The sequence below is a fragment of the Cupressus sempervirens genome, chromosome 10 (assembly GCF_028749045.1).
Source record: "Cupressus sempervirens isolate cs-2001-9-10 chromosome 10, ASM2874904v1, whole genome shotgun sequence".
Lineage (NCBI taxonomy): Eukaryota > Viridiplantae > Streptophyta > Pinopsida > Cupressales > Cupressaceae > Cupressus > Cupressus sempervirens.
The window spans coordinates 463118365-463130272 of NC_143127.1; positions in this window are offsets into that span (position 1 = coordinate 463118365).

An 11908-nucleotide genomic window follows, 5' to 3' on the forward strand; every position below is an offset into this window, starting at 1 on the left:
TGGGGGTAAATCAGTTATGTTCAGTTATTTTTTAGTCCCTTAAAATATTTTTTGTACCAAACAACATTCATAGACAATCACTTGGTGTACTTATTCAACTTCACATTTAACTCACTCAATCACTTTGCTGTAACTTTATATCTCACTATCTTGTTATAATCGACTGATAGTCATAATACTTAGTTATTACCGACCATTAACTTAGGTGTTACCGAGTTGCAGTAAAATGAAAATAACATGAAAAATAACTTGCAACATAACAACATTAACATATTTGACTCCAAGATTTCTAACATGGAAACCCTGTAAAGGGAAAACCCACCTGGTACCAGCAACCCAAACTTCACTCTTCAGAACTAATCTCTATTAGGATCCAACTTTGTTAAAGGTTTACATACACATTGTTAATGTGAATTTGTAGAGGATTTACACCGAAAGTGTTAGAATCTTTTAGAATAACTGAGAGGGGGGGTGAATCAGTTATTCAAGGTCCCAAATGCCCTAATAAAACTTTTTTTTTTTTCACCAAATGTAGTGAACTCATAAACCTTTTAACCATCCAAGCTTAAATCAATCATATTAGCAAGTTACAGTAAATCAACATGCAAAGATAAAACATGCAAGATCAACACATGACACAATGATTTACGTGGAAACCCAATTTGGGAAAAACCACCAGTAACATGCTACTTGATTCTCACTCTTCTGAAGTGATGCCCTGTTAAAGGCTTACAACACACTGTTAAATGTGACCTTGTTAGAGGATTTCACCAAACTGTTAGGAATGGGCCTGGTTAAAGGACTTTAGAACATTCACTGGGAATGTCACCCTGTTAAAGGATTTATCTCATGGCTATCAAACCAACCTAAGTCCATAGGATTTAAACTAATTGTTACAATTGCTAGAAAGTAACAACAATGAACTTTTGATCTAATATAACTTACAACATACTTTGCAGATTTCAGATCACACTTTCAGTTTAGTCCTTATGCTTGGCTTTTATCTCTTCAGCTCTGACTGCTTGTCATCTATTCAAGCTTCGTCTCCTTGAGTCTTCTAACTCACTGTACTAATGCATCCATATCAGGGGTCTTCTTACTGAAACAGAGTAACTATGCTCTCTTTCCTCTTTTCCACCTTCTTCAGCACTTTACACTTTCATGCTTGACCACCCCTCTCTCATTCATTTTTTTTCATTAACTAATGACTCCTTATATAGAGATCTGATATGCCTTTGCCGCTCAATTCTCCCTCTTCACTTTTAGGGTTTCAATATGGATTAGGTAAAATACAATGTATCTACCCATATCTTGTTCTCTTCTAGAAACTTCACCAGCTGTATCCTCAAAAATGTTTTACATGGTGTTCTGTGCCACCAACTCATCATTCTTATCTTCTATTTAATTTACAAACTTCTAAGTAATAACCTTGTCGGCTTAGTTCTGGCGAATCTTTGATCTTCGAAATAATGCAGCAACTCGGCATTATTTTTTTTACTGATGCTCGGCATCTCAGTGTTACTCGGCATCTACACAAAACTGTGTTACTCAACACTTATAGAAAACTGTGTTACTCGGCACCTATAGAAAATTGTGTTACTCGGCACCTACAGAAAACTGTGTTACTCGGCACCTACTCTTTACTCAGCACTTGAAGATCACTCGGCTTATATGATATACTCGGCACCTGAAGATCACTCGGCTTATATGATATACTCGGCACCTTCTCTTAGTTGAGCTTTGTAAAAGACTTAGCTAACACCTAACCTCTTTAATATGTTTCAGTGTGCCCTTTTTTCTGTATCTTATAGTATGTTATCAAATACACTTTTTCATCAATGGCTTAGCTGATCCTAGTACTTCATTACAACATCATAACTTCAACCTTTCTCTAGGTGTTCTAGTTACATCTTATTGATTGCCACCACCTTGTCAACCAACTAATTGATAGTATTTGGATCACTAAAGCAATTGTCATTCCTGCAAGTAGCAAGTTTGACATCAATGACAAAACAATGATTGAGAACATTCTTTATCATTCCAACAACTCTTATTATCAATTCAATCATTTCTAACAGAAAGATCATCTACACCTTATCATTCCTTGATCTTGTCTAAAGAGTGGCCTACTCTAAAAGATCGATGTTACCATATAGTATTTCACAAAGTTTTTAGGTTCACTCAATTAAGATATTTTTTCTTGCTACACTGATTAGAAAGTAAGAGTACAAATGATCTGTTAGGTAACACTTCCTTGCTTGTTTAGATGTCCTTTCTACTCAATCTCCTTCTGATCTCTATCCCCTATTCTCCTTACTCTATTCTCTTGACTGCATGATTCACTCCTTCACTCTTTCTCCTTCCTTTCAACTCTGATCAATTCACCTAGATCAACTATCTTCTTTCATATTTCAACAACTTCGCACAATCACTACCTTAATGATAACAACTAACATCAACCATCAACTTGATCAACCACCTAAAAACTTTCTCAACTCCTCCTTAAATAGTTGTTTTTGTGCTTCCATATTCTTCCAAATACTACTGCTTAAAATCATGATTGTCAATCTTAGATTAATACCTCATGCAATGAATCTAGACACTCAAAAAGTAGATTTTTCATAGAACTTTGTGTCCAACCTTATCCTTCTTCAGTCTTCATCATCATATCTTCCTTGTACTTTCTCATTTCCTTGATCTTGTAAAAAAATTTGACTCATGTCTTTGAACATGTTGAAAAATCCATAGTTTCATCAAAAGTTAGCATTAGATACAACATTTTTAATCTTGTGCTTCCACCTATTATTTAGTAAACATGTAACATTTCACTTGGGTAATATAACACCTTGTTAATACTAAAATCACTTAGGAAATATTGAACTTGAACCACTTTACTTTGCTAACTACTTAGTGAACACTATAGTCACTCGATGAATATTGCCTTCTTTCTTTAACACTATCACTCAGCTAAGCTTGTATAGCTCAATACATTACAATATTTCAACATTGTAGAACAATAAAACTAACATTACATTATCACTATCCAACTCATTCAAGTTCCCATTAAATACCATACTTATCAAATCCGTCTTCAACTAAGTTAGCATAATGCCTAGCCTACTAAGACTTGGAATCAATGACAACATAACAACTAATATGACTCGCTTATATACATGCACAATATCATTAATTAAATTATTAATTGGGGCTAACAATCTCCCCCTTTGGTATTTATGGAAACATATAACATATATATTACATTACAAAGCATTACATAAGATACTCAGATGCATGCATTGACAAAAATACATCTACGTAATTGTTTTGTCTTCAATCAACATGTCCACTATAACTCAGTGTGTATCGAGAGTAGTAACAACATTTCTCCCCCTTAGGATATGATCTTTATGTTCTACAAGAGCATGATTTAGTTTGACATCTTCATTCTCTCCCTTAGTGTACTACTGATATTATTTGATGTTTGATGTTATCCTCCTAAACTGGTTCTTCTTTACTATATCTCTCTCTTTTTACTGATACTCTCCCTCTTTTACAAATTCTCTCCCCCTTTGACAACAATGCCAAAGGTCATTATAAATTTCAATGTGAAACTTATAAAATCTTGTAGTTAGCCTCGTATGTACAAATTACATCAGTTTCATCATAGTCATCTTAACAACTTCATAATTTTTTTAAAGAGTTAAATCTTGCATCAACTCTGAAAAAGATATTTTTTTTCATCCATGAATTTATGCAACATGGATATTCACCTAGTGAATTTTGGATGGGGGCAAGCTACCTCTTAGATACTCAAAATCATCCTTAGGAAACATGGCTTAGTAAATATATCTACAATTTATTTTTGAGACTTAACATATTCAAGCCTCACTTGTTTCTCTTATACCTGCTCCCTCAAATAATGATACTTAATTGATACGTTCTTTGTTTTTGCATGCATCACCCAATTCTTTGATATATTTATTGCACTAGTGTCATCATAATAAATAGTAACATGCTTGGATATCTCTTCTTGCATTCCTTCCAACAATTGCTTAATCCATTCAATATTTGAACAATTAATTGCACTAGAAACATATTTAGCTCTAGCAGGAGATTGTGAAATACAGCTATGTTTCTTGCTTATCCATGTTATCAATCTTTCTCATAAAAAGAAAGCTCCACCACTTGTTTTTTTTTCTATCATCAACATTACCAACCCAATCAACATCTATGTAGACTTTAAGATTAAAGTCATCACCATGTTTATACCATAAAACCATAATCTTGAGTTCCTTTTAGATATCTAAATATAATTTTCACAATAGTCATGTGTGTTTCCTTTGATTTGATGAAAACCTTGCAATAATTCCAACAACATGTATAATATATGGTCTACTATGTACTGTTATATAATGATTTAGAATAACTGAGAGAGGGGGGTGAATCAACTATCCTTAGGTCCAGATGTATCAATTAAAATTTTAATTTCTTTGAACAACTTAATTCTATTCTTTAGTCCACTTGGTCTCTATAGAAGATTATTAGTAACATAAACAAGAAGTCCATTGTCCCAATAATAACCTACGTGAACAATGTAAAACATATAATAGTAAAACTTCTCAAATCATATTCACACAAGTGTGATACCAGGATTTAACACGAAAACCCAATTTGAGAAAAACCACTAGGTAACATGATACCAAATTTTCATTCATCCTATTAAAGGTTACAATACACACTATTAGGTGTGACCCTGTTAAAATATTTAATTATTGTGTTAGGAGTGTCCTTGTTAGAGGACTTAAGAACATCCTGTTAGAATGTTACCTTGATTAAAGGATTTACAAATGACTGTTAGGTCAACCTTGATTAAATGATTCTAACTGATACAATGGTTAGAAAGTAACATAATATTGATCTAATAAATGCAACTCACTTTGCAAATAGAGATCACAATGAAGCTTATCTACTAATTTATTGAATGGACTCCATTCATGTCTCCATTATTGCCTCTTATCTTCTTGGAAAATCTTTCAGGCAATCACTCTTCACCTCAGTTCTTCTCTACACTTCACAACCTTCTTCTCAAGTTAGTCAATCAACAAAATTAGCAGCTACTAACTTCTCTAAATTAATCATTATACCTCCTTAAATAGATATATTTGATCTTTTTCCACTTAAACATACTATTGATCTTAGGGTTAGGTCAAATTCATTAAATCCTTTCTTCATTTTCTTTCCTCCTTCTAGATACTTCACCAAAATTCTCTTAGAATCCATGCCTAGATCACAGTTTAGCAAACATTAAATACTCTAGTTCATCAATACTTATCCTTCGCACACTTTGACCAATCCAAAACTTAAACTGTGTTGGCTAGGTATCTCAATTCCCCCACAAAATATCAAATACTAACACTCAACCAAAACCATGTTCCTCGACCTTGGTCATCACTAGATAAATCATTCAATACTAACTATCTTTCTCAACTTATATTATCTTCTCTCAGTCTAACTTGTCTGATACTCTGCCTTTATTGGTGCTTAGTTGACACTATATTCATTTGGCTTCTACTGTTCACTCAGCCAACACTAGCACATCTCAACTTCAACTATAAGTTCCTTAATCTTCTTCTCTGTTTTTGGGTCAAGCCTATGCATTTGGTTCTTCATTGGTCATCTCAACTAGGCTTCAACTCAACTATCTTCTCCTCTTAGTATAATGATTAAAAAACACATTATCTTGTCAAAGTCCAACTGATCAAGTGCACATTGTAGTTCTACATAACTTAACCTTTCCACTAAGTCTTATTGTTATCTTTTCTTCTCAAATCCTCTTTGTCAATCATCTTGATATTGCACTCTACTTAGATAAAAATCATCTCACCAATAAGGTTTGACAACAATGACAACATAACAATTATTTTAGTTTTAGTTTCCAACAATCTCCCTCTTTGGCATTGATGGAAACACCTCTAGTTACCATGCAATCCAAAATACTTGACTTGCTTCAATAAACTCCCTCTATGTCCAATAATAGGTATCCATTAGTATCCTTAGTTTCATTTTTATTCTCATCTTAGTGTCCGACAATCTCCCTGGTTTCATCTTTTACTTTCATTATAAATCTCATTTATGCATCTCTGACCTCTAGACACAATTATAGCAATTTTTTCTATCATATCAAAACATGATCTCCCTCTTTCATATATGATTTCTCTCATCTTTACTCATGTTTCCCATGGTAACTATATAATCTCTCCCTCTTTGACAATAATGCCAAAGACACTTTAATCTGTCCCATACATTTTCGACATGTAGATATCTCTTTGTCAGTTCTCTAAACTAGATTCTCCTTCTGTCATCTTGCTTAGGGTTGATTCAACATCTTGTGCTTATCTCTTCATAGCTTTAGGTAGCTCCTAAAGTGTGACCTTTTGTAACAATTTGTAAGATATTCTAATCAAAACATTTAATAGAGAGATCCATCTAAGCTTAAGTAGCCTTAGTTAGGGGAATCACCCCCTATTTACCTCTTAGATATTCATGAGCATCCTTCGGTAAAGATTGTTTAAAATATCAGCTATTTGTTCCTTTGTATTCATATACTCCAATCTTATTTCTTTGTATTGTACCAACTCTCTCAAGTAATGATACTCGACAGAAATGTTCTTTGTCTTGGTGTGCCTCACATGATTCTTAGATATGTTTATAGCATTTGTGTTATCATAGAATATAGCAACTGGTTCAGTGATCTCTTCCTTCATTCCTTTCAACAATTGCTTGATCCACACTATGTTAGAATAATTAATTGTTGTTGCTACAAATTTAGCTTCAGTTGTATATTGTTTAACTTGGGTACCTCCTTTTTGTACATCTTGATCTTTAGCTTTAAGTCCCTTTAAAAATTTCCTAGCAAGCACCACAAGCTTTGATACCAATTGTTAAAATAATTTAGAATAACTGTGGAAGGGGGTGAATCACTTATCCTTAGGTCCATATGTAACAATTAAGCTTTCAATTGATTTCAACAACTTAGATCTATTCTTTAGTCCACTCGGTCTCTATAGCAACTTATCAGTAACATAAACTTGCAGTCCACTATCCCAATAATAACCTACTTGTAGAATGTAAAACATAAAACAATTAAAAATGTCACACTACAACATTTGGGGTCAACATGACGGTGGTGTAATTTGTGGTGATTTTCATTTTTTTTTGAAATTGTCCCCAACACCATTGCAATATTGATGTTGGTATCGTAATTGCGACACCCATGTGAGTATAAACAAAAAAAAAGAAAACATGACATAAATCATTCCCTTTTTTTTTTTTTTTTTTGGAGAGTTGCACGCAAAAGAAGGTGGAGATCTCTGAATGAGGATGGGGAGCTATGAATGTTGTCATGCCCTCGTCATTTGTGCATTTTGTTGTTGTGATCTTTGTATTTCATTATTGTGCCCTTGCTCTACAATTTTGTTACTTTGTTTCTCTGCATTTCATTGTTGTGCCCTTTCTCTATGATTTGGTTATCATATCCCTTTCTCTATGATTTGGTTATCATGCTCTTCTCTGTGATTTGGTTGTCATGCCCTTGTGATCTTTGTATTAATTGTCATTCCCTTGCTCTGTGATTTTGTTGTTGTGCTCTTTCTCTACAATCTTGTTTCCATGTCATGCCCTTGTGATCTTCGTGCTCTTACTCTATGATTTTTTTTTTGAGTCGTGCCCTTGCTCTATGATTTTTTTGTTGTGCTCTAGGTCTACGATTTTCTTCAAGGGAGCTATGTAAATTTTGGTTTATTTTCCTTCTAGAAAAGTACCTCTTTATATTTCCTTCTAAACATGTATATTTAGAGATCTTTTTAAAGGTGCTTATTACATCTTAGCATAATAGAAAAATTCATCAAATTGCATACATATTCTAGTATCCAAATAATAAAAAAATAAAACTCACTCAACCTGTGCTAAGTGACTTACATCAAGACCTCCACAAAAATAATGTATAATAGGAAAAATGGGCAGAGTTCACAACAAATTTTACAAAAACATATCATAATAGATATTGTTAGAAAGAAACTAGCCATAACCTAGTTAAATTGGTCTAGTTGTTGATTAGCTGGGTTGATTACAAATTCTTGTAGAACTGTCATCATATTAGGTCAACACCCTCACTTGTGGACCTCTCATGTCAAGCACTTTATGTACTATTTCAACACCATGTTCCTACTTCTGAGCTAACAGTTCTTTAGGTGCATTTTCTTGTAAAACATTAATTTTGTTGAACAATTGTCTACTCTTAGAAAGTGCATTAATTTTTTTCATATATCTATTTATATATAATAATGAATAATAATAATTTTTTCATTCATGTCAAAATAATAACTAACATTACCATTAGATCATATAGTAATGAAGTAATCAACCCAGCTAATCAACAACTAGACCAATTTAACTAGTTTTTCCAATGTCATAGCACCTACCACAAAACTTTCCTAGACTCTATCCAATAGTTCCCATAATATTCTCTATGTTGTCTAGTTGTTGTTTCTATCATGTAGTCTCTTTCTAAAGCCATTCCTTCTCCATCACTCTCTTGCCTTAAATTTTGATTCTCAAACTTCTAAATATCTACCTCTCATTAAGTCAAGCACTTTCTGTATTGTTTCAACACCATGTTCTTGGTTCTGAGCTAACAATTCTTTAGGTGCATTATCTTGTAAAATATTAATTTTTTTGAACAATTGTAAACTCTTAGAAAGTGCATTGTTGTTTTCATGTGTGTGTGTGTGTGTGTGTGTGTGTGTGTGTGTGTGGGTGTACATGTATATATGTATGTATGTATATAGACAAAGAGATCTTGTGGATTGTGGATTATGGATTATAAACAAAAAAGATTAAAAAACACAACATTAATCATTCCCCATTTGTTTTAATTGATTGTGGAGAGATGCACATGAAAGAGGGTGGAGAGATCTGAACGAGAGTGGGGAGCTCTAAATGTTGGTGGAGATCAGTGGAGATATATGATTTTTTTGTTGTTCCCTTGTGATCATTGCATTTTGTTGCTGTGTTGTGCCTTTGAGATCTCTATGCCCTTGCTCTATAATTTTCTTCAAGGGGAGAAGAGGTAATTATGTAACTGTTCTTTTTTTTCCTTCTAAACATATATCACTTGTTCATATATAATAGCTTTGGTCAGATTCAAAGATAATTGATTACGATGATTGTATGCATATGTGCATGTATGTGTGTATATCAATTCACTATGTGAATTGCTTTGCATGCATACATACACACCTCCATAGTACTTGTGCTAAATTAAATTAATCATTCATGTCTTAAATTCATACAAGCAATTATCCTTGCATTCAAGTGAGATTATTCATACCAAACTAAGTATGCAAAAATCTATACTTATTGATTATATTATCTCATGATGATTGAGTAAAGATCTCATGCATAATATCATCCAGGTAATGATCGGATGCATTCATATTAAGTCATAATATGATCAAGCAGATGATCCATTTATGTTACTTCATACTTCTTTTATTGAACTTTTTGTTTAACATAATCAGCAATACTAGAATTATACATCTACAACTAGTACTCTTTTTTTTTTTTAATCATATAAATTTAAGATTATTATTTTTCTTAAAATTAGACTGTATATTTGTTATCACTAAAACACAAATACAGATCTCTAACAATTATCTTTTTTAATTTCAAGACCTTCATATTTAAGATAAAGAGTTTCCACTACTAGTCAGTGGAATAGCCACAATGTAGAGCCACATAGCTCATGGCTTTTTCCACCAAATTATATTTTTATTATATTTTTGTCCTTCAAAAATATTATAGGTAAATGCATTTATGATTTTCCATATTTTTAATAATTTTTTGCTTGTCGTTTGTTGTTTGAGATAATTTTCTATTCTAAGATAGAGACATCTATCATAAGGATGGACATGCCAATTTTGATCATCCCACTTTCAAAGCTAATTCCCATATTAAATTAATGAAACTACTTGCAAGTGACACCCTGATTTTCTACAACTTGCCTTGTCATCCATTCACACAACCATCTTCCTCCTACCCCACCATAGCACACAACCCTTGTTTTAGGTTTATATCTTAGTCCCTCTTAGGTTTTGAACCTCATTGAACCTATTTCAAAATGGTTCCTTGGTTCAAGGAGGTTCATATGTTTGATAAGTTCAATATCCTAGGTAGTTTAATGGTTTCAATCTTCAAAGGCTCTTGGATTGGATTAGAGTATTGAGATTCAAAGACTCTATAATTTAGATTGAATGGTTCATATCAATTTGTGTAGATGCTTTCAGATGTCTCCAGGAATATTTAGGTGTATTTTGGTTCATAATAGTTTGTGGACCACAAATCAAAATCAAAGTTCACATTTCGAAGGCTAAATGTTTTGAACACGAAACTAGTGGTTCAAAGTGTTGGTTCATCAATCTATATGCATAGTTCAACGGTTCAAGCTTGACAATTCCAAGTAGCCCATACCATTTCAGAAGACCAAGTCTAGTGATTTGTATCTAACAATTTGACGATATAGAAATTCAATATGGAGGAGGATATATTGCCATCATAAATGAATCATCCCATATCCATAAACATCTAATCTTTTATAAGTCTCTCTCCTCTAATGACCCAATACATGTAGCCATTATCATCATGAGTAGACTCACTCTCCTCAGATGAATTCAATCGAAACTATTCATACCAAACTAAGTATGCATAAATCTATACTTATAGATTATATTATCTCTTGGTGATTGAGTAATGATCAAATACAATTTTTCATGGTGATAAAATTGCATATGCAGATGTATGCATGTATGTATGTATCTCCACATCTTGTTGTCATGTCCTTGTGATTTTTATATATGTATATATGTGTTTATATACATATATACACACATATGTGTGTGTCTATGTATGTATATATGTATATAAACAAAGAGATTTCTATATATATACATATATAAATACATACATAGACACACACATATGTATGTGTGTGTATGTATATATGTATATATACACATACATATACATAGAGAGAAGCTTCTCTATATATACATACATACATAAATAGACACACATATGTGTGTATGTATATATATACAAACATATACATAAAAAGAAGCTTCTCTATATACATACATACATACATAGACACACACATATGTGTGTATATGTATGTATATATATAAATACATATACATAAGGAGAAGCTTTTCTAATAACTTGTTGGGGGAAATATAGAGAGATACATGTTTAGAAGGAAAAGAAAAGAACATTTACATAGGTAACTCTTCTCCCTTTGAGGAAAATCACAGAGCACTATTACATCTGGGTTTGAATACACCACAAATTACACTGCTATCGCAAATTTTCATCACAGTTTGAGCCCAAATTTTGTAGTGCAAAGGGCACAGGGATCACAAGGGTATGACATGACAATGAAATCACAAAGCAGGGGAATGGAGATCACAAGGGCACGGCAAGAAAATCGTAGATCTCTAGTGATCTCTACCAAGGGCATGACAACAAAATACTGAGATCACAAAAATGAAATGCACCAATGACAAGGTCACAAAAATGTTAAAATTTCTCCACCCTCATTCAGAGATCTCCACCCTCTTTCACGTGTAGCTCTCTACAATCAAAACAAATGGGAATGATTTATGTCATGTTTTCTTTTCTTTTTTTGTTTGTATCTAAAATCAACTTCACATTGTGTTGTAACTCTGGCACAGGTGTTTGATCCTTGATAGATTTCATTTCAGCATTTAACATTCAATTTTTCAAGTTTCCTCTTCATTATACAATCCTTTCTACCCTAAAAACCACTTTTTTTCTTCATTAAACTCAAGACTTC